Below are 25267 nucleotides of genomic sequence, written 5' to 3'. Positions count from 1 at the left end.
TCAAAGGTTTTTTTGGCGCTCTTACTTCGCAGTCCTAGAGATTTTCCGCGTTGAAACTACCTTCGATGAAGTATGGATTCATCACTATACTACGTAGACAAATGAACAGGTAAAACAAGGGATTTTTTGGAGATAAAGGCTACTTAGCAGGCGAAGATGGTTAAGGCCAGTCAGGTGATAGCAACGACGATGTGATGCATATGGAATAATCTACATCGAATACGTGGAAAAAGGAAAAACGGTAACAGGGGAGTTTTATGATCGTTTTTGGCAGTGGCGCAGCGAGAGGGGGATATGGGGGATAAACCCCAAGGCTCAGAGAAATTTTAAAAATTAGTCCATTTTACTTATTCGGATCGCTATTACTTATAGAATAGTGTTAGGGTTAATCATACATCCCTCAGAAAGCAGTAAAACACGCAATTTCGAACCACTTTTCATAACAACTTTTGGAGGAGAGCCCCCTAAACTCCTGCTTATGCTGGCGGGTATGCTATACCTCCACTCCCCTAAGTATTAGTTGTGCCTAAACCCCCCCCCTAGCCTTAAATCTAAGCTGCGTCCCTGCAACGCTTAAAGTCGTTGGCAATTTGAGTTATCTGGTCATAACAGCATAAATTGTAGCTTTTTTTCTAACATTCGTGAACTTGGTCATATATATTCATATCCATGAAAGGTCTTGTATCTGACTTAAGAGAAGTGGTTTTAGTGTAATTACAACAAGAGGATTTTACTAGGTCTATGTAACTATAGTCAACGAGTTCTGCTTGAATAAAGGGAATTCATGATGGACTCAAAGCAAATGATCGTGTTGGGTACTTAAAAATAGAAAGGAAGATGACGAATTAATGAAAAAAATATATAGAGAAAGTATGAGTGGCAAATAAGGAAAGACAAAGGAATGGTGGTGACAGAAAACAACAGCAAAGACCTACCAAACTTAGGGTTAAGAATTCAGCTCAGATCATTTCTCCTGAATGCAAATCAGGTCCCTCAACCTACACCAGAACTTCTGTAAAGCAGTATAGAAACCTTTATGAGAACTTTAAATATCTCCCCAAAAGAGGAAAGGCTGTCATCCTAGGACTAGTGAAACACTTGCATTTGGGTCATTCTGATGGAATGAATACAGCATCAGAGGAAGAGCAATAAGAAGTAGATTATCAAACACTTGCTTAGTAACCTTTTTCAATACATTGGCTATTTCAGTTACTTAATTCCGTTCATTTTCAATTACCAATAACCTGTTGTGCATAATGTCCCAATCGTAAGGAAAGGTAAAGAAATTGTGGCATAGTTTAAAATATTTTATTGATAATGTCACACGTACATACTTAAAGCATCCTCTTCGAGGTGTGAGGAAAAAATGGTGCAGCACTATGAAAACTCTAATGGGGCAGAAATACCATTTTTTGTAACATGAGCAAAACAAATGGTTGACCCAGCTTGTCCTGAACATGAGAGGCAATTTTTTCTTGCAATAGTTATGGCTTGGCTCCTGCGCAGGTTGCATGCATGCATGCGCTTGAAGCAGTTGGCTATTTCACATATGGATTGTCAAGAAAAAATAACAATTTTCATACATAAATCAGCAGTAATAAGGACAATAATCATGGAAAGAAATTTCGGTTTATACATTCCAAAGATTTCAGTGTAAATTCCAATCCAGGGATTCCATAAAGCGCAGGCAAAACCCTGGCTCATATGTGGTACTTGAACATTATGACAGGTAAACTTAGATGTTCCATGCTCATGGATGGTAGAGGCAAACATTGAGATGCATCAGTGTTATATACAAAACAAGAAAAAAAATACAAATAGTGGGGCCATCATAAAGCCAATGTTTAAATTTGGAGATTTCCATTATTCTGTATACAGAGGTGGAAGCCCCATATTGTGACAATTTTTCGGTTCATAGATATATTCAAATTTCTGTTTTCCACATTTACAAAATTGCAAGAAGTACCCTTATCACAAAATTCAACTATTAAGCTTTCACAAGCATATGAACAAGTAAGAAACTACTTAGAGATACTTTTCATTGGGCAACAATAATTATACATGACAGTAAAAAAATAAATGAAGTCAGCATAAAGTGTGCAATAAAAGGCATAATGCAGACTAAAAAGTCACCAACCCAAGCTTCCGATGGATGTACCCACAAAACTAAGTCTGCAAACCATTCACCCTAAGTAAGCAGGGACGGATAATCACGATTAGCCACCCACCACCCTATTGATTGCACTGCAAGCTGCCTCATTGTGGCAGCAATCAGGTTAAGTGAGCTGCCTCATTATACTTAACCTCTTTTCAATCCCATCCACATACTCCATACCCTGATGGTTTGCATCGGGTTGAGGGTAAATGTTTGCCATCATCTCCACCTCATTCTCCCACTCTCCCATGAAGAGCTCCCTCTGCTCCTCACAGATGTTGTGTAGAATGCAGCAGGTGTTGATAATGTTAACTGCTTTTGGCAAATCCGTGTCTATCTGCTTCAGTAGAACACGCCAACGCCCTTTGAGGCGGCCAAATGAGTTCTCCACCACCATTCTCGCCCTTGACAATCTGTAAGATGCAATAACATGCCGTTAATTAGGTATTCTGTTTGTTAGTTAAAGAGTCGTACAATACTTAAGGACTTCCTTCGAATTTGTAAAATAAAATATTCATCACAAACTATAATAAATAGTTAAAGATACCAGGTTTCAGTATGATAATTGTATATTACATGAATAAGGTATGCCATGGCATAGCCGCTTACATGGAAATGTGATCAGGGAGGTCACTTACCGGTAATTGAAATCGTCCTCCTCTCCATCCACATTCCCCTGATAAGGCTTCAGTAGACTGACGGCAAGAGGAAGTGCACCATCCCCCAAAAGGTGGTATTGGGTGGGTATATCACCGCCTGTCTATTTGTCCCACAGGGAACTTCCACGCAGGACACACCCGAGTCATTAACCCGACCAGGGAATCCAACGTGGGTGGAGATGAACCTAAAATTATAACATCCCATCGGAAGAACGGACAAGCCAAGAAATATTCAGTTCCAGAAAATGCCAATGCTTACCGGTATCGACTGCTAACCACTGCTAGCAAAATGATGGAATGCCACCCTTTATAGTTAGAGTAATCGGCACCATCTCTGGATGGTGTCCGGATCAGTGGCGGATACAGATGGGGGGCGCAGAGGGCGCGCGCCCCTCCCTTGCGGGTCCGGCCGTATTGCCAAACATTGCAGAACCACAATTGTGACTTTTTTATATCATAAGATGGCATTGCCTTAAATGTGTGTATAATTACTTTAATTAAAATTTTATTTTACTCTACCTGTGACATGATTATTTTTTATCATGATAAAAGTAAAGGCAACTCAATATATCTTTTGCGCCCCCCCCCTTGAATGTTTTCTGTATCCACCACTGGTCCGGATTGGGATGTGGCAACCGTCTACAGCACCTAGCACTCCAGGGAATTTCCACCTGGTGAGGAATTTATCCGCACTGTTCCTCATCTCTTCCTCCGTTTCCGGAAACCGAATTTTTTCGATGTATACTGCGAGCACTGCGGTGCAAAAGTCCTCGACTATACATATAGAGTGCACAGTGCTTTTACCCACGCCAAAAGTAAGGCCAATGGTGCCGTAGTCAGCGCCTGACTTCAAAAAGAAAATGGCGATGGCACTTCTCTTTTCTACACCACTTGCCTCCCGTAAACGGCTGGCCCTCCTCGACAACCACGGCCCAAGGTCGACACTAAGCATATTAAAAGTGTCCCTGCCTATTCTGAACACAGAATGAAACTTGTCCTCGGGCCAGAGGGTGACATCTCTCTCCCAAAAGAATTGCGCGTTGACGTACTTCCACACCCTGCGGTACACCCGTTCCCTTCTTCGTCGCAAGAGTGGAGCAATTAACAATGCACGACGACGCTGGACGGCAAGTCTATCGCCACGAATTCCAATGTACTCGGCGTACAAATTATACATCACAGCAATAACCGCAACAATTTCCTCCTCAACATCCATGATGCGATTTTCAGTGTTATCTGCGTTACTACCTACTTCCCGCCAAATCGAGTTATTCGCACCTGTCATTTCATTTTTTTTACTTGGACTTACTTACCATTCATCAGATGTCGCCAGTGTCTAACCACGGTAAGTGTGAACGCGCGGTGGTTCTGACGTCATCTTACGCTGGTTGAATGATGGTAATGTGAACGGGGCATTACCCTCGTCGCCTTCCCGTTGGCGTTCTTGCCATCTTCTCGCGGTCACCTTCATAGCTATGCCATTGATGATCCAAAACATTCCTAATATTTCATTAACGGAGTCATAATATACCAGATGTACATTTAGGACTTTTTTCGATGTAAAAAATTCAAAGTTCTCTACTTAACTGGTAACTAAACCTGAGGAAGTATTATCGCCCTAGCCGACGAAAAATCATCTGAATTATTCTAAATTCATCTCCTTCCGTAGAAGTACCACAGATAGTAACTCGGGAATCTGCCAAAATAAATCCGTTAATTATCTGCTTTGCTAGAAATTTTTCCATAAAATCATAGAGCATAAAATACTTCAGCGCTCGCCGATTCTCAAGTGTTCTTAGACTTTCAGTCATTGCCATCAGTTGGCGAGGGGTCGACTTATGCCCCGTTTACACAACGATCGTCGCGACGTTGATCCGTACGATCGTAACCTCAAAACGTCGTGTAAACGCGCAGAGTTGACATCGTAGGCCTTAGTACCTAACACTGCCGAACTTACGATGGTTAGCGCTAGTGTGCCAAGAAAAAAGAGATCGAAATGAAGATCGATGCATATACGATTCTTTCGCGCCGTTGCAATCTTGATACAATAATTGATATTTCATAAATAACTCTAATATATCAAAGATATATGGCAACCATTGAAGACATTATTGAGCAGGTAATGGAAGGACGTAATGGAAAAGTTTTTTCTGATGTTCTATTTACCAAATGATGGCGGATATTTTATACTATACCAGTTTTATGCATTTCTTTATTTACAGGTTAACCCATAAACATATATACTAACATTATACTTCACAGATGATGGAAATTACAAACATGCACAAACTTTTAACCAATTAAATCATGGTATACAGGATTTCACGATTAAATTCGCCAGAAATAACTATAACATTTACATGAGGACATGGAGAAATCAATACTTGTGCCGAATCAAGCCGAAATCTAAGCCTTTTCTCGTTAAATAATAACAGCAATATGTACTCTCTTTAATGCGTGAATATTCTTGAATGTTTTGACATATTCTCTCGAAGAATCTAGATTCTTAAAGGCTTCACGGTCTGTTGTGACTAGTTTAAGTTTTACCTCATCATTCTGGATAGCTGGGAGTTCAAGACATAATTTGCTCTGTGGTAATTAAAAACAAGCAAGTGAGAATTTGTATAGCAATGACGGGATTCATTAATATTTACTAATAAAGGAGATAGGAACAATCTAAATATTAATTGATAATTTTCTAGAGGAATAGGCTGTCACGCCTTCCCTCGGCCTATGATCCGATGGGACCGCCTACCATAGCTAATACCCGGCAGCTCTCGGCAGGCTCCGATCTCTTGAGTCGTGGGCTGACCTCATAGGAATTTCAATTTTATGGGCGCCAGGCAACCAGAGTTGCCTTCCTATGGACAGCACTGAAGGGAGGCTTCACACAATTGTCACACTTAACATGGCAATTAATTTATTGCAGAATTTAACAAACATAAAGATTTCCTTTTAAACAAATACCAATAAATTACAGTGCAACATACATACAAGATACCATGAGAATATTGTCTTTTCTTCTGGTACCAAACTTGAAGATTCGAGACAGGAGAATGCTGGATCTCGGCTCATATCTGCCAAAAGGCAGCCGGATCTCTGAGACAGGAGAATGCTGGATCTCGGCTCATATCTGCCAAAAGGCAGCCGAATCTCAGCTACGTATATCCAGGAAATCACCTGAGTGGTGTCCACAGCCCCAGAGTACTTGCCCGAAGAGCGTCGGGAGATACGGCTTAATATCCTTCGGGCGCTTTCTCTATGCATAGGCTGGACACTCTCTGAGTCGACCACTGTCGACCGGACTGTCTCCTCTCTCTCTCTGTCTGTCCTCCGTCTCCCCGTCCTCACACACGCATATTCGCTCGCCTCTCTCACCTAGACTCGCCTCCTGGCTGACGCATCGTTACCTGGGCTCTCCCGGCCAGCCCACCGACCTATCCAGGAGGGGAGGGGGGTTTTGGTGGGAGGTGGGTGTGTAGGTAGGGGAAGGATTATTTGGGAAGGGGAGGGGTGGTTGCCTGAACCATGACTCCGCACACCCAGCGAAGGGAAAACGGGGAAATGGGAGAGTGAGTCACCGTGGAACCGGCCGGTTAAGGCAAGCCCAGTGGAGTTTTCAGGGTGAACGTTACACTTCCCCCCCTTCCTAAATAAAAATTTTTCCCTGGAAAAATTTTTGTATTACACCAGCTTTAAGTCTTTTATATGCCAGGGACCATCTGTTAGTCCCTGTTCATCCTGGAGAAGGTAAGCCTTATTTCCTACTTTAGAGTGGACTAGATAAGGACCTAAATATTTTGGTGCTAATTTGGAAGAAAAGTAATTAGCAGCATTGGATTGTACAAAGTTTCTCCTTAAAACTTTCTGTCCGGGCTCTATATTCACATCTCTCCTCCGCAGGTTATAGTAATGGGAATTCTTTTTATAAGCTTGCTGTAATCGCTCGACAACTTCCTTTCTTATTTCCTTGACCTTCTCTAGGTGTTCTAAATGTTTTCTACGATTTTGAAAATCTGGAATCTCTCTTCCATTAATTTGTATTTTCCTTAATGTCCCATTTAAGAAAATCTCTTCCCCAAATACTAGTTTATGAGGACTACATCCTGTCACCTCATGATCGGCAGAATTTATGGCATAATTAATTTTAGATAAATTTTTATCCCAATGGCGATGATTGTTGCCAACATATGCAGCTATCATGGTTTTTATTACCCTATTAACTCGTTCTGTGGGATTGCTCTGGGGATGGTAATAAAAATTATACATAATTTTTACACCATACTTCTCACATAAATCTTTAACCTTATTACTCTTATATTGCACACCATTGTCACAAAGTAAAGTATGGGGAGCCCCAAATTTCAAGAACACATCATCCTCTAAATGGTTTCTAACATTGTCGGCGGTTGCCTTTCTCATCGGTTTCATTATCACATATTTTGAAAACATACAACAGGTCACTACTAAATACATGAATCCATTAATTGACTTAGGCAAAGGCCCGATAATGTCAGATGATACTATCTGAAAAGGTTTTGTAACAAGTCTTTGATCTCCCATGAATCCCAATGGTGCATTCTGAGTAGCCTTGTATTGATTACAAATATCACAACTTTTAATATATTTGACAACATCTGCCTTCATCTTAGGCCAATAATATAATTTTCTTAGTCTACTAACTGTTTTCAGACACCCATAATGCCCTGCTGCCGGATCATCATGGCATTCTATCATTACTTCTTTCCGCAAATCCTTAGGGATGATTCTAACCCACTGATGAGATTGGTTCCAACCTGGATCAATATATTTATAGATCTGATAATCTTGGACCTTAAATTTTGGATATGACTCAGGTTTATCTATTATTCCTTTTCTCAGACTCTCATACCAAATATCTTGGCTCTCTCCCATGACTGTAATTAAGTTTAAACTTATCCCATCATTCGGTAATGGGTTTCTAGATAAAGCGTCTGGAACAGTATGTTCCTTCCCTTTTCTATGCACAATCTTAAATCTGTATTGCTGCATTCTGACAGCCCAACGACCCAATCTCCCTCTGGGGTCTTTTAAATTATTTAACCAAACTAAACTAGCATGGTCTGTTACCACAGTGAACTCATAGCCCTCAAGATATCCTCTCAGCTTTTCAATAGCCCACAATACAGCTAAGCATTCAAGTTCAGTAGTACAATATTTCTTTTCTGCCTTAGAGGTGCCCCTACTAATAAAAGTTATCACCTTATCTTCTTGGTACAAGACTGCTCCTAGACCTTGATTGCTAGCATCACAATGTAATTCAAATTCTTTTGAAAAATCAGGACATGTTAAAATAGGAGAGGATATTAATTTCTCCTTAATAACTTTAAAAGAATGCTCACATTCCTCTGTCCAAACATACTTATTCTTTTTGGAAGTTAAAGCATTCAAAGGCTGCATGATGCTAGAGAAATTCTGAATAAATTTTCGATACCAAGAAGCGAGCCCTATAAACCTCTTAAGCTCAGTGACATTGGTTGGACGAAGAAATCCAGCTATTGCCTTAACTTTATCTGGATCTACTTGAAGTCCCTTTTCGTTTACCAAGTAACCTAAATATTTTAACTCATTTCTACAAAAACAACACTTATTTAAATTCAGTGTCAAGTTAGCTTTATCTAAACGATCGAGTATCTTATAGAGGAGTTCTAAATGGTGTTCAAATGAATTGGACACTACTATTATATCATCTAAGTAACAAAACACAAAGGGTTTTAAATCTTCCCCTATCACCTTGTCTATGAGACGCTGCCAAGTAGCAGGACTTGTATTCAAACCTTGAGGCATTCTTTTAAATTGAAACAGGCCTTTCCCTGGGATTACAAATGCAGTCTTTTCTCGACTTTTCTTTTCTAAGGGAATTTGAAAAAATGCGGACTTTATATCCAATGAACTCAAGTACCTAGTGTTTCGCAACTGAACAAGAATATCCTCTACCTTTGGCAGAGGGTAAGCATCTGGTTTAGATACTTTGTTCACCTCTCTTAGGTCTACAACCCATCTATAGGAGTCATCTGGTTTCTTAATCAATAGCACAGGAGATGCCCATGCACTATTTGAAACTTCTACTATGTCTTGGTCTAATAGTTCTTCTATGCCCTTATGCAATATTTCCAATAATTTGGGAGAGTATGAGTAATAACGCCGTTTAATTGGAGGCGAATCACCTGTATCAATTACATGTTCCACTAAATTGGTACAACCTATCCCCCTTCTACCTATAGTTTCTCGATAATCTCTCATCAATTTCTCTAATTGACTCTTTTGATTTTCATTTAGCTTGCGCTTAGAGATTACTGACTCCACAGAATTAACACTGACTGGTGTTTCCAGTTTACAAGTACCCTTTAATAAATTTGGTTGTAAGCCCATAATCCACCAAAAATCAACACCAAGAATGAAATCATAAGTGATATCTGGTACCACTATAAACTCGCATATTCTGGTAATATCCTCTACTTCTACAGGTAAGCTCACTATTCCTTTTACCTGACATTTATTCCCATTTGCAACTTGAATACTAGAGTATGTGGGTTTTTCAAGAGACAGCTTAAGTTTGGACAAAGATTTCCAACCTGATTTACCAATAACTGAATGAGTGGCTCCTGAGTCTAACAATCCATAAAATTTCAGACCATAAACTGAAATTGGCAGATAAATCCTACTATCTCTTTCCATTTCCAACTTCACCAAGTCTAGATTCACATAGGGGGGAACTAAATAATTTAGAGAGTACGAGTGCCCCTTGTCGGACTCTCTCCTTAGTTTTCCTGTCTCTGTGGCTTATAAGTTCTATCAGTTCTATTACCCCTTCTACAATTTGGACAATTTCTGGTTATTTCATTTTTGTACCCACAGCGATGACAAAATATTTTAGAGGATAATTTGCATTCTGAGAATCTATGCCCATTTTGGTCACAATTCCAACATTTAATACCCTCTCTTTTTATCCCTATAGACTGCACCAATGGTTTTTGAGATGCCCTAAATTGGAAAGTTTTATTAAAGGCCAAGTCGGGTTCTAAAGATCTAACCTTGTTCATTTTTGATGCCTCATATTGTTCAATACGGAATTTATTCAAATCTAGTTCCTTGCCAATCGATTTCAATTGCTTAATTGACAACACTGGTTGCAAAGCTAACTTTTCCAGATAATAGGGAGCTAAATTTCTTTTAATCTGACTTAACTTTTCTTCCTCTCCGACTTCTTTACTTAGTCTATCATATAGTCCTAACATACAGGCTATGAATGTCCCCACTGACTCAGTTATCCCTTGCTTCCTGTTTCTAATTTCTTGGAGTAAATTCTCCTCAAAGTCCAAAGGAAGAAACTCTGAGCGAAGCATAACCTTGAGTTCCTCCCAACTAGAGATATCATTCCTTACCGACCGAAACCAAAGTAGAGCTTGCCCCTCAAATAATTCCACTGCCCCAAGAAGCAATCCAGCTTCTGACACTCCACGGGCTATTGCAAGTTCCTCTATCCTGACAATAAATGCATTTACACTTTCTGAGGGACTACCACTAAATGTAATGTTCCACTTATGTAATTGTGGTCTACCCTCATAATTTCGGTCTGTTCTCATATTCCCACGAGTCTCTCTATGAAATGTATTAACATCCTGACAATTTTCATATTGATCTATTCCAACATTAACTTCAGGTCTCCTATGACCCTGCAAGCTTTGTCTTTCAACTTCTGGTCCTGAAGAAGAGGACATGGAACATATATCTGGACTTTGGTACTCTACTCCTTCTCCCGAGTTACTAAACAATGTACTCAATTGTTTTAAATTGCGATAAATCTCTTTACCCTTTTTTCTGTCTCCCCCTTGACACCTGGGAAAGATATAACTAATCCTGTTATTTAAGTGATACAACAGAGTTTTAATTCTCCTGGTCGAGGTTTCCTTCCCACCCTTCTTAATATCCTGGATGGCCAATTGTACTAAAGTGAGTTTCGATTCAATTACTAAAAGTTCTGACTCTATTTCAACGCTTTCTTCCTCCTTAAAGCCACCCATAGGTTGGTCACTACGCAATAATTCTCTGAGAGCCCCTCTTAAAACATCTATTCCTTCATCTGTACCAGCTGAGCCCCCGCGCACTCCGACTTCGTAGATCAGCTCATCCTTAGTTAAACGGTTAACCTCCATTCTGGCCAATCACAGAAAACATAGGGTCTCACCAATCTCGAGTGCTCTCCTCCGGCTGGAAAAATTTCCTTTCTTTCCCCGGAAGTCCAAATCGTTCAAGGCGAAGATCGAGCACTCTCCAGTCTGGTCCATCCACTGAATACCTCTGCCTTTCTGGCTTAATTTTATACCCTGTTACTTGAAAGAAAATTTAAACAAATTTTAGAATCAATTCCACAAGATATTTCTTAACCTATACATTGACATACACTACATAATAATCAATAAATGATTGTATCAACTCAGAAAATTTGAAATTAAATCTTAAGTGTCTACAACTTGAAATCACAACATTATTCAAGCCTCTAAGCACAAATCAAGAGCAGGCACTTCACAATTTTCACTTAAACAGTTCAACACAAATTATAAAACACGTAGTAATGAGTCAATTAAACAATCCTTGATCTTGTAAGGCACTAATAAATGCTTTAAACTAAGTTTGCCTCTCCAGTAAAATGAATCAAAGTTCAAACTGCCGTCAAGCAAGTCGCCCCACGTTGGGCGCCATTTTGTCACGCCTTCCCTCGGCCTATGATCCGATGGGACCGCCTACCATAGCTAATACCCGGCAGCTCTCGGCAGGCTCCGATCTCTTGAGTCGTGGGCTGACCTCATAGGAATTTCAATTTTATGGGCGCCAGGCAACCAGAGTTGCCTTCCTATGGACAGCACTGAAGGGAGGCTTCACACAATTGTCACACTTAACATGGCAATTAATTTATTGCAGAATTTAACAAACATAAAGATTTCCTTTTAAACAAATACCAATAAATTACAGTGCAACATACATACAAGATACCATGAGAATATTGTCTTTTCTTCTGGTACCAAACTTGAAGATTCGAGACAGGAGAATGCTGGATCTCGGCTCATATCTGCCAAAAGGCAGCCGGATCTCTGAGACAGGAGAATGCTGGATCTCGGCTCATATCTGCCAAAAGGCAGCCGAATCTCAGCTACGTATATCCAGGAAATCACCTGAGTGGTGTCCACAGCCCCAGAGTACTTGCCCGAAGAGCGTCGGGAGATACGGCTTAATATCCTTCGGGCGCTTTCTCTATGCATAGGCTGGACACTCTCTGAGTCGACCACTGTCGACCGGACTGTCTCCTCTCTCTCTCTGTCTGTCCTCCGTCTCCCCGTCCTCACACACGCATATTCGCTCGCCTCTCTCACCTAGACTCGCCTCCTGGCTGACGCATCGTTACCTGGGCTCTCCCGGCCAGCCCACCGACCTATCCAGGAGGGGAGGGGGGTTTTGGTGGGAGGTGGGTGTGTAGGTAGGGGAAGGATTATTTGGGAAGGGGAGGGGTGGTTGCCTGAACCATGACTCCGCACACCCAGCGAAGGGAAAACGGGGAAATGGGAGAGTGAGTCACCGTGGAACCGGCCGGTTAAGGCAAGCCCAGTGGAGTTTTCAGGGTGAACGTTACAAGGCCTTTGTTGGAGGATCCTTTGTCGTGCAAGAGTTTTCATGCTGACAAGGGATTGAAGATATGAAGTGTTGTAATCAGACATTGAGATCCCTATATCGTAATTATTTAACTTCAGAAATTTATTTTGGACACGTTAAAGCCGGATTGAGTCGATATTGTAATAAGACGACCAGTTGACATTATATTCCAATTTGGAACGTAGCAAAGCGACATATCTACTGTCTTTACCGCGTGACTCTTATTAAACTTTGAACAGATTCCTATAATGAATCCTACATTCTTTAAAGTTTTACCGGCAGTTCGGTCTATCTTTAGTTTTAGCGCATGAAAACATTAATTTTATTTTGCTTCTCAATTTCAAAGATTTCAATGTCCTCACGCAGTATCGTCGTCAGTTGTTAAATGACACAATTCCACAACGAGGGCAGCACTGAGTTACGATGGTAACTTTTAGACGTGTAGACGTGCAGTAGTCGCGATCAACGTCACGACGATCGTTGTGTAAACGGGGCATTAAGCCTATCGTTAAGAATGGGTTCCCGCATAGCGATTAGGCTGAGCTAAGCCGGATAAGCTGATCCGAGCGTGTAGAACAGGCATTACTTCCCCAACAAAAATAAAACAATTGTGTCAATTAAATGCACCACGCACCATTTGTACCGCAAAGATTGAAACCAAGGTCGAAATTAATAATTTTATAATCTTTAAACATTGCAAATGTTAATTTCAATATTTAAACTAAGTTCAACAAATTCAGGCTTCAATAGTGTGGCTTCCTATTATTTTTTATTGCCTTAATCGAAAGATCACTACTCCTGGAGTACGTATTTCACGATTTTACATTTCTTAAAATGACGATATCTAGTTTTCGCCAATAAATGAAAAGTGAAAATTTTCAAGCGCCCGAAAACGCGACGGCTAAGTATGAACGCTGGGAAAAGTCCGTGTGACGTCGTTCTCGTCCTAGCTGGCGCAAGTCAGGCGACCTTGAGGCGAGGCTTTGAGCGCTGATACGACGCAGGATGCTAGAAGGTAGCAGAGTACCCTGCCTGCTGGTAGCACTTGGCTTAAATATGGATTGTTAATACCTAATCAAACGAAGGAATCTTTCCGACCTTAGGCAATTTTAATAGGTGATTATTAAGAGATGTTTCCGTGAGCTATGTGCCTCATGCATGCATTGGTAATCTCAGACGATGTAAAACTCCTACCTACTTGTATAGAAACTAGGTTCGTGTGATGTCACGTGGAGTGGCATCGCATGGGCGCCAATCTGGCCTTTTTCATATGAGGATAAAATTGACCATTGCCATTCGTCTAAACCGGTATTTCTAAAACGAAATAATTTGTATATATAGAATATTACTACTGGTGGGTAACGAATCGCAATCAATGCTTTTCGTTTTCTTTGATGAAGTAAACTATCCTATTGGTGGATGTTGCGCTCCCAATGTATGGATAAGCCTTTGCTGGTCATTAATAGTTTCTTCTGTTGAGATGATACGAAAATATGTAAGTAAAAACTTGCATCTGCTAGGGGGCAATTTTTTATTAGATTTGGATGGATTAAAAGATTTTACCATAGGAGTATATTCAAGTTTGGAAATTAAAATATTTGTCCTTCACCCGCGGCGACGTTTCTTTAGCTGTTTTTATATATCAATAATCTCGAAGCGTATTGACACACTGGAATACTTCGGTGTTGTCATTAGCCGTGGGATATCGTTTCTGAACTACTTTCATGGCAATCATCTTCGACTTGCAAACCCTACTTAAGACCGAATGGACCGCAAGATGAAGTGCCAGATGCTTGAATTGAACAGAAATATCTCAACCACAGAACCAATCAATTTGCCCCACATTTTTCGAACTTCGCGCGTAATTTATTTCGTTCATTTCCAATTAGATGGGTTATAGGGTGTCTTGCTGGTTCATTTCAAAATATTTTCAACCAAAACTCCAATTGGGTGGTTTCCTATTATTTTTTATTGCCTAAATCGAAAGATTATTACTCCTGGAGTACGTATTTCGCGCTTTTAGATTTTTAAATGACGATATCTATTTTTCGCGATTAAAAAAAAAGTGAAAATTTTCAAGCGCGCAAAAACGCGACGCGTAAGTAGGAAAGTCTGTGCGACGCATTTCTGGTTCCCCCTCTCTCCTTGTGAAGTGACCTTGATCGAGGCTCTGAGCGCTGATAGGACGCAGGATGCTAGCGGATAGCTGAGTATCTTGCTGAATGGTAGCGCTTGGCTTAAAAAAGGTTTATTAATACCTTATCTAACGAAGAAAACTTTCCGACCTTATCCAGTTTTAATAGGTGATTATTAAGACATGTTTCCCTGAGCTCTGTGCCTCATGCATGCATTGGTAACCTCAAACAATGTATAACTCCTATCCTCTCGTGTTGAAACTAGGTCCCTGTGACGTCACGCGGAGTGGAATCGCATGGGCGCCAATCTGGCCTTTTTCAATTGAGGATAAAATTTGACCCTTGCCATTTGTCTAAACCGGTATTTCGAAAACCAAATAATTTGTGTATTATGAATACACTAATGGTGGGTAACGAATCGCAATCAATGCATATCGTTTCCTTTGAGGAAGGAAACTACCCTATTCTTCGCCCACTTGCGATGGAGTGATATATTTTATCATTGCGCTACTTTCAAGGAAAAAATGTCAAAAATAGCGGAATAACTCCTTGATATTTGGGTAAAATATATATTCCCCTTTAACACTTCGGGTACTGGCTGCTAAAGTTAAAGCCCTACTGAAAAATCTAGCCATTTTTTACTATATTCGTACATTTTTTAAAACATAAGCATCAAAAATACGTTTATATCGATGTTCATTTAAATAAAAATGGACTTTGTTCTTATTTACGAATGAGTTGAATAACATGTATTGTTAATTTTGAAATATATAATTTAGCAATGAAAACCTACTGTTTTTGAAAAATAAAAAAGTTGCAACGTATGATGTACCGCCATAACATGCATAATAATTTTTTATGCAATCAATTTGAACTATTTAAAGCATAGAAATCATAAAAAAGCATGTTTCCAAGCAAAGCATTATAAATCCTGAATGACAAAAAGGGTTAATGCACCCTTAACGAACGATTCGATTGGCCCAAAGAATTTTCACACTAAGTGGCCAAAGATGAGGATGCCGGTAGCTATAGAGGGCTTTTCGTTCTCAAGACATAAAATGAACTCTTTTTCTATCGAGCAGTTGATTTTTGAAAAAAAAAACAGAACCACTAAGCAGTAAACTGGGAAAGTACCACGGGGGAAATATAACGGCTTCACTCATACAAAGCCAATTAAATGGAAAGACGTAATATTACGTCCATGGCAATCCTCAGAAGGATTAGCAGGACGTAATATTACGTCCATGGCACGCAAAGCGTTAAATTGCCCTATTTAACTTTTAATTTCACTTGAAATTTTCCATTATTTTCATATGGAAGCATATCGACTCCACACATTTTTCTATTCTAAACTTCAATAAAAAGTATAAAAAACCCACGAAGCCCATAACTAAACCAAAGAAAGGAAACTTAACATAAACACGCAAAAATATTAAAAATAAAACCTAAGAAGTATGAAAAATATTAAACAACAATGTTACTTCTACTATTATCTTTAAAAAATTTTGTGAATTGCGTGCCATTACCCATTAACAGATGCCATTAACAATTCTAGTGGTAAAAAACTCTCATGTCTGTAATGTATTCATATATTTTGTGCATTTTTGCAAGAGAGGAAAAGTACAGGGAAAGTACTTTATGTTACGATTTCTTCTCTCTTTGAAACCCAACTATACCGTTTCCTTAACTTACTGATTCCGTGATACATACCTTGAAAGTGCGGAATTTTCGCACGTATTATCGAGTATTATTTATTTTCCCTCAATGCAATTTGGCCGGTTTGCACCAAACAAAAGGGGTCGCTGCTTTGACTTTTCATTTTCCTGTGCGCCAGACTGCGCGGCGATACAACAGTGAATGTGTGTGTTGCATATACGGCAGGATGCAAATACATACTATAAACACTCGAGCTGTGTAGCTTGTTGGCGAATAAAGATCGCATGTCTTCGAAAACCAAGGATTTCATCATTGTACTTACATTCTGGTCTAAAATGGCCTCATGTATTCCTATATTTTACTTTAACTGTCTACAGTGTGATTTTTCAAAGCTCAAAGTATTGTAGCAGATTTTTTTACGATCGACAATAGGAACTCAACACCTATGGCCTATAAATTATGCCGCACAACCGGCTGTGTATCAAATCTGTACCGACGTATCAGTCTCAACTATGAATGTACCAGCTTGAAGTAATTTCTACAAAGAAAGATAAATTTTAACGAAAATCGAGTGTTATCATATAAAGTCGTGGTTAAAGTACGCCAAGTGCTCAGCCATGTAAAAATATCAGGCTTGCCTGCATGAGGTTTAACGTACAGTCCCTGCATACAAGGACCATGACACTTGGACAATGTCTGATGGATTGTACATTACACCCAGGTACTATGTTTTTCACTAAAAATATACCAATAATCTGAATATTCTCAGGAATTTCTCCATATACTGTCTTAAAATGATAAATCCAAGTTTTCAATAGAGGCACTATCACAAACAGGCTGGGATAGGCAAAGCAACAGACTTATTTTCAACTTTGATTAGAGGAGTTTCAATCGCTCGAGAACAGCCATTTTTTGCTCATGTTTGCTCTTGTACTTCATTCAAAATTTCCCCCTTTTCTGTAGAAGAGGTCTCATTGGTGTTTGAAAAAATGCGGTCCTCTTGCATCAATCGATTCGAATTATGTATCTTCATCAGCCTCCTCGTTACCGTTTGCGGGGATAGCATGCTCCATTTGCACGTCCTCGGGCTATATTCTTCATTCTCCTTCAGGAGCTCCAGAATTTTCCTCTTCCTAATCACGGGGCGAATTGGAGATAATGTGATCTCCTGATCCGTGTATTCTATTACCATTATTCTCAAAGGGTCGTGCATCATTTTCCAGCTCATGTACTGTCTGTAAAAAAGCAAGATACCCGAGTTTGAGGAGCTATAGCGTCTAAACGAATCAATCAACTTCAATGCAACAAAGATCATACGAAAGAGAATTCATTTCTGTGTCGGCTTGTCACAAAAAATCTTCGGCGTCATAGTATTTCCAGTTCTTAATATTTTCCCCCAAAAGTACCCGTTTTATGCGCGTAAAATCAAGTTTCCCTAATTTGAGCGCTTGACGTTACCGTAGTTTTCGTTCCTTTAACTACAATCTTGATATGAAGAAGCTATATCTATCACTAGTAATTTGCCGAAAACAAGCTGTTTTTACCACTAAAATTAACGGATGTGTTGTATACAACGCAAACCTCTGATAACTTCCAAACCGGGGGGTCAATTGAAAATTGATATGTACTGTTGTCTTCCGTAGAATGTTAGTAATACATATACGTAGATCATACACGTTAAATGTCAGCGGTAAAAACAAAAGTAGTAAACAGGCAGCGAACCGACAGCGCAGTCCCCCACCTGTCTACTGGCTGTGGTCCAACAAGTAAGGAGCGGAGAAAGCCGCTTCCGTAACAGGGAGAGAACAGTCCATGTAATATTAGCCTCTTGGCGCCGCTTGGCTTCCTAGTTACCCTCAGCGCCGATTCCCCGTTCAACGATAGTTTCGCCAGCGTTGCTGCAGGCGTCTTTAGGTTTGAAATGTCGGATGCAGATGTTTTGCAGTCTTATATAAGGCTTATTATGGTAAGGTGCGGCAAGGTATGGCAATTCGCAGGTTTGAGGAATAATTTCTTCGAGGCGTTGGAGAGCGAGTAGCTGTCCTCCCTGTTGAAGTTTGGTGTTTTGGCTATTTCGATAGCCTTTTTAATCAGCCGGGGAAACTTTTGTTTCTGTTTGGTGATGAGTTTCCGAAGTACACGATGTGAATTGGCCTTCCCCATACATGCTCGGCGATGGCGGATAAAGAAAATTATCTATTATTGGTAGCTCTTTGGTGTCCTTTCATTCTGCATTTCAAGGCTCGTGATGTTTGGCACATGCACGAGTCTCCGCAAGAGCACTCGACTCGGTATATTCGTCTTTATATCTGGATGGCACTAGGCCTTTCATATGTGGTCGTCTGTCTCCTTGCCACAGGATTCTTGCAGAACACGACAAAGTCAAAAAGTGTCACTATGCCGTGTTTTGCCAGAACCCTTGCACCTTTTTCCGATGTCTCGGATGCATACATCCTTGAAATGCAGAATTGAAACGCACTAAAGGCCCACCGAAATAGACAATTTCGTTTATCCGCCATCCGCGAAGCACGAACAAGTTAGACTTTGGAAACGCTAGGAAATTTTGGGAGACAAGTGGTTCCTGAACTGGCCGCCTTCAGACGCTGATGAACTGTGCGTCAATTTTTTTCCGCCATTATACCTATCATCAAAACTTCATCGCAGGTGGCCATTAAAATCTCTCGGGCAGTCTCCTCCCGGACATCAGAATGGGGGACTACTTTTACCTCCGGAATGCATTTACCCAAGGGAATTCCATCGTGAGTGATAATTTAACGTTGGAGAGACGGCGACTCCTTGGGATAATAATGAGGTTGTTTCCCCTTGCCTTCCTCATCGCAGTACTACAGCCGTTCACGTAACTGTTCTCACGCCTGCAGTGAAATGAGTGTCGCTGTACTGACCGCCGTGGCCTCTATTTTTCCTCATTTGAAGATGACCCGCTGCCTTCTCCTCCAGATGATGCGAGGCATATTTAGAAGCCTCCATCGCCAAATCACGGCTTTGTGTATCATTTAGTTGGCCTATCTTGCCCAGGGATAGGCTCATATCTGCTCGAATTACTGCTGCCTTTTCTCCATGACTGCTTATTCGACATATAAACTTGCTTATGTCGCAGCTTAACTTAATGATTAAATGTTGACACAACATCTTCATCTTCGGCGGACGCAGCCGGTAGCTTTAAACCTTTAACTGCGGGAGCGTCAACATTTTTCTGCCACTGTGTGCGGGACCTGAGCGGGAAAGATATTTATTCGTGGACCCCGGGTGTGTCTAGCAGGTGGTGAACCCTCTTAATTCGGGACTGCCCACCCTACCCCCTGACGACAGACCGTATACGTAATATGTTCTTTGGTTATTACGCGGGGACGAAAGACCCACCGCCGATAGTACAAGAAGGAGAGACCAATGCATTCAAATAAGTTTCCCTGGCTAATGTACAACAGCAAGATAAATAAATTCCTAGGAAATGCTAGGATTCGTTGGAATTGTTTTCATCGTGAATGCGCCGCGGAAAAAAGGGACCTCTTTCCCTCTCGGAGAAGGGAAAATCCGGGCAGCGCTACCCGTGGTGAGGGTATCCAGTCCCCGAATGACGCCTTTGTGTTCTCTGCCACTACACCCTTTTTCCCAACTGATGGCCGCTGGGTGGAAAATAGCAAGTAGCCAATCAGAAGCGCTGCCCCTTCCACTTCTCCTTTCTCCTCCATCCCCTTTCCTTTTCCCCTCCATCCGGCCGACCGGCGTTGCCAGCCTTGGGAATAACGGTACTTTCGGGAGCGGCGGAAGGTTCTAGGACGAACGCTGTGCGGTTCCAACGGATTAGATTTGGCAACACTGCGAGCTGGAGAGGGATCAGCACTGCACGGAGCTTGGAGAGAGACTGCGGGCTCCTACACACTTTTTTCTGTCGCACTTCTGTCATTGGCTAGAAGAGTGGGTGGGTTTCGAGCAAGCTCACGGTCAGCCGCCGTCAGTTCAGAAAAAAGGGTATAGGTTTGGCCGAGTTCAAGCGACCGCGGAAAGGACGGCGTCGAAATCTTACGATATGGCTGCCAGTAGCGAGAAAATTGGTCAAATGTTGACACACGTTCTCCCTGCTATCACAATGCAGACCATTTAAAAACGTTTCCGCAGCCTAAGGTTTAACCCATTAGTGCATAGCGTCCGATTCGTCGAACCTCCGTACATAATTTCTTTCTGGGCTCCAATTGACATGCGCTACACAGTGATACTATATTAAGTTGACATGGATGTCTGTCTTTACTGCGCTGGTAATATTTCAGCTGACTACTTGAATGTATCGACTTAAGAAAGATTTATGTAAGATATGGCATTCAAAGAACTTTCCGTCCCACAGGGTAATTAAATTATTTTTATTGAATTTTTTCTCAATATGTTAATAACTTTTATCTTATCCGATATATCAGACGCCATGCAAGGGGGTCAGTTCTCGTTGTTTATCTAAAGATGGCTGATCTAATATTTTGGCCACATACTTTTATCTGAGTATAGTACATTTAATTTTCAAATTACGTTAATTTTATTTTACAGTGGAATGTAAGCATAATGTAAGTAACTATCCATAAAAAGATTGTTGGCCTTGGCAATAAGAAAATATAAACACCCAATGGCATCTGTGGAGGTGACAAATTATGCAAGGTTACCCTCTAATGTAACATCATGTAATCTTTGTGAGTGGAGAAAGGGGAAACCTCTTGTTAATCTAAAATGCATATCTTCATTCTGAAAAGGTATTGAAATTTGAAAGTAGACTGGACGTTTTCTTTATTTTCCTCAGATAAATTGTTTAACCACATTTGTATACAAAGTATAATAAATTCTAAATATAAAAATGTGAACCTAGCTTTGTAGGAGGAGCTTATGGCATTCCTCGGCGATATGATAATGTCAGGATACGCTTAATCTTTTTTATACGTAATCTTTAATACAAGTTTATCTGTCCGCTATGTGATTTCAGACGGCTGAACAGATTGCGGCCAAAGTTTGTACACAAATGAATCCCTTGCTCGCTCACTCCGTAGTACTACTTTTGGCTGCGTCCGACGTGTCCTCGGAATCATTTTCTCATTACCAAACCCTGCAAGTGCGCTCAGCGCCACCTAGCATCCACTCCCCACCCTCTGCTTACTCTCCCACCCTCCGATAACATCCCCATTCACTCTGACAATGTTTGTACACCTTCCACCTCCATTGCTGCCTTTTCTCGCAACTTCACCATTCTAAGGTTAATGGCCCACGATTATCATTGCTGTCCTATTGACGGTGCATTCCGACAAATCGCGACGAATCGCTCAGCCGCGAGTGAAAACAGAGAAATAGGAATAAAATTGCATATTTTTTAACAATGAAAATAAATAACATGCTGAATTCATTAAATTAATAAACTCGGCCATAAGCTTTTTTATTGTGCACTGATATCACATTATTTACAAAATGTGGACAAGAATAATTATTTATACAAAGAATATTCAAAGAACACATGATTAATTCTGAGAAAATTCGGAACCAATTAGAAGATGCCAATTAAGACTGGACTTAAGGCCAGAAACATTGGAGTGAACACTGTGGACGTCTTTAATAAAAAATGTGTAGTGTAGGCTGCTTCATCCTAATCTGATAGCCTGGGTGTGCCCTTTTCTGCAACTACTCTTTCAATATTCATTACGAAAATCCAGAAACACATTACTGGGCACGCATTTCATAGATACATGTAGATGGCCCATTGACACAATATCATCATTCATTTCTCGTTGTGCAGGCGAAAATTAACCATTACACTCCTCCGTGTAGCTTTGCGTGAGGTTTAATTGGAATATTTGTTACATTTATTTAAATTATCCTGTCCGCAAGAAAATGTTGCATGCGTAAACGTGACTTATCAGAGTGAAACCACGCAACATACAAAACATGAATAGTCTCTCAATTTAGAGCGCGTGTGGAGGTTGAGATTAGAAATAACAGCGAGAGACTTGGTGCAAAATACGCAATAATAATAATACATCACAATTTTATGTTTATACATGTGGTGGTCAGGGCCACTGTTTGCAGTGATGGACGTGATGCGGACTATGAATAAACAAGGCTGCGCTCACACGTGTGAGCATGTATGTATATCTGTCAAGGTAACCACTCACTGCAAAACACTTCCAACAAATGTTACATTGACAAGGTTTATCTACTGTGTGTATACTAATGGGTTATTAGGTCGCATCATGGAGTGACAGACTTGCTGCGGATGTTGCAGAAATAAAGCAACTCTCGCTTTATTGGTACAAATGTCTATATCAAAGAGGCTATTTGTCGAGAGGCACACTCTAATTCGCCGCACGAGTAGGGTTTCTCCTACGTGTTGTTCCGCAAGTGACTCTTAAGTGAACGACTCTGAGTAAAAGATTATTTTTGTGGATTCTGCGTGAAAAAGGTCCCTCTTCTGCGTGCGTTTGCATGTGTCCCACCAGATACCTTCTACAAAAAGAATTTTCGCACATTTTGCACGATTAAGGCTTCTCTCTCGAGTGTATACGAAAATGTATCACTAAGTGGTTCTTTTTCGAGAGAGACTTTTCACACTCGTGTCATGATTTAAGGCCCCTCTCCCCCTATATGCAAACGCATGTGACTCTTGAGATGACCTCTCCTAGTGAAACACTTGCCGCAAATGCTACAAGAATACGGTTTATCCCCCGTGTGAGTACGAATATGTCTAACTAAGTCGCTCTTATGCGAGAAAGACTTTTCACACTCATTGCATGAAAAAGGCTTCTCTCCCGTATGTGTTCGCAAGTGACTCTTGAGATGACATCTCTGAGTGAAACACTTGCGGCAAATGCTACAAGAATACGGTTTATCCCCCGTATGCGTACGTACATGTCTATCTAAGGTACTCTTATCCGAGAAAGACATTTCACACACGTTGCATGAATAAGGCCTTACTCCTGTGTGTGTTCGAATGTGTAAGGTGAGCTGACTTTTCCTAGCGAAAGACTTTTCACACACGCTGCATGAAAAAGGCTTCTCTCCCGAGTGTTGTCGTAAGTGATTGTTGAGATGATCACTCTGAGTGAAACACTGGCGGCAAATGCTACAAGAATACGGTTTATCCCCCGTATGCGTACGAACATGTCTAACTAAGTTGCTCTTAATCGGGAAAGACTTTTCACAATCGTTGCAAGAAAACATTTTCTCTCCCGTGTGCGCGCGTGCATGTCTAACTAAGAGGCTCTTAATCGAGAAAGACCTTTCACACACGTTGCATGAAAATGGACCCACGTGATTGCGTACATTTCTAATGCTAGATGAATTTGAAGATAAAATTTGTGTAGTTGATTTCTCTCCTACTGTGAAACTTCTCGTCAATCGTCTTATATTTGTCTCGTCCCCTTTTCCTCCACTGGTTTCCTTGTTGAGCACATTTTCTTTTTGCATGGGCTCTAGCATTTTCCTATCCAGCTCTTCTAAACCCTTTGAGGTGGTAGGCTCGCAAGAACTGCTGTGTCCGCTTGATGGAAGTGCTTCCAGAGACACACCTACGATTGATGATTCCGCTGCAGCATCAAAATTACGAGCAACACAATGAATTTTCATGTGTTTGATAAGCTCCTTTTTGTTGTTGAACACATCTCTGCAGTTCAAACAATTATATGAATCTTCGTTTGAACTGTAACTGTTCCCTGGATTTTCGATCAAGCAATTAAGTACCTCGTTGTTGCCTCCCATGATGGTCTCACAGCCACCTCTGTCATTTCTACTTATTCTGATAAACCTAAGGCTATGCGAGGTATTTGGTGCATCACAACCACTTCTCTCCCCAACAACAGCCATTGCGGCTCCATCTCTGCTGCTTTTAAGTGATTCAATGTCTTTGGTATTACATTGTCTGTCATCAGGAATTGAGCAACTTGATATCTTATCAGAGTCAGAAGCACCACATTTTTCCAAGTCTTCATCTATCAGATTTTTCTCTATCTCTTCATGGGATGATCCAGCCTTGGAAATAACTTGTGTCGCCAAAGGTGTGGTACTAATGCATTCATCAATTGAATGAGTCCTAAGATTTCCTTTTGCAAGCAGATATGAAGTTGATGTTGTTTGCTCGGGCATTTCTTCGGCAGCCGGGACCCCTAGAAGAAAATTTCAAATAGCAGCTAACACAGTCAAACATAAAATTTAAGACTACAACACCTTCTACTTAAAATCCATTTAATGGATGGAAAAATGCACAAGTCAGGTGGAACAATAGCTGCCCAACTTGGACTTGAACCTAGAGACTCGATATAAATGAATGGAGGGGAAAAGAGCACAGCATAAAAATGACGAGGGCAACAGGGGTGTAGTAGAACAAAAAATACGAAATCATGGGTTAAAATGCTACGTATACAAATAATCAAGCACACACATACGCATCACACATATGACTTCCAATTGCAGGAAAAGAATAAAATTATACCCCTTTTAGAATAGGTCCTTTAAAAAGGAAAAAATAATTTCTTTTCAATCGAATATTTAATGATTGGTGAGTATTTTCTAAATTGAAAAGGTTCCTAACAATGGCAATCACAATAAATTTTGTGGTACTGCAGATGAGTATCTAGAAAAATTATTTTGTCTTTTTCCTGGATTAGTTTTCATAGAGGTAATTAAAAATTTAAAGATAGAAGCAATGAACCAACAGCCAAAAGAAACTCCCTTGAGTGAAATATACCCCACTGTCACAAGATAAACTATGGTTTGGAAGGGCACTGGGGGCAGATATTCCAAGTATGGCACGCAAGCCTGAGCTCTTATATGTGTTGGGATAGTAGCATTTCCAATCTTTTTCATTATATGCAGTTTAATCATTTCCCAAGCTTTCTTCTGCAGAAAACCACTCCTAATAACTTGAGAAGATATTAAATGAACCTTTAAAATGCCAAGGGCAATGGAAGCAGAAATTTTCAATAATTAGTAAATGA

At 40.5% G+C, this 25267-nt stretch overlaps 1 long non-coding RNA gene across 1 annotated transcript; it reads right to left on the bottom strand.

Annotated features, from left to right (window-relative positions):
* Nucleotides 1-1294: 1294 nt before the first annotated feature.
* Nucleotides 1295-3166, bottom strand: LOC124173154. The gene is made up of 2 exons (XR_006868403.1): nt 2794-3166; nt 1295-2568 (listed from the first exon to the last, which is right to left on the bottom strand). It is a non-coding gene; the product is annotated as an uncharacterized LOC124173154 (long non-coding RNA).
* Nucleotides 3167-25267: the final 22101 nt, after the last annotated feature.

The sequence above is a fragment of the Ischnura elegans genome (assembly GCF_921293095.1).
Source record: "Ischnura elegans chromosome 13 unlocalized genomic scaffold, ioIscEleg1.1 SUPER_13_unloc_4, whole genome shotgun sequence".
NCBI lineage: Eukaryota > Metazoa > Arthropoda > Insecta > Odonata > Coenagrionidae > Ischnura > Ischnura elegans.
The sequence above is the reverse complement of the archived record's forward strand: the minus strand, read 5'-3'. Positions and strand labels throughout refer to the sequence as shown.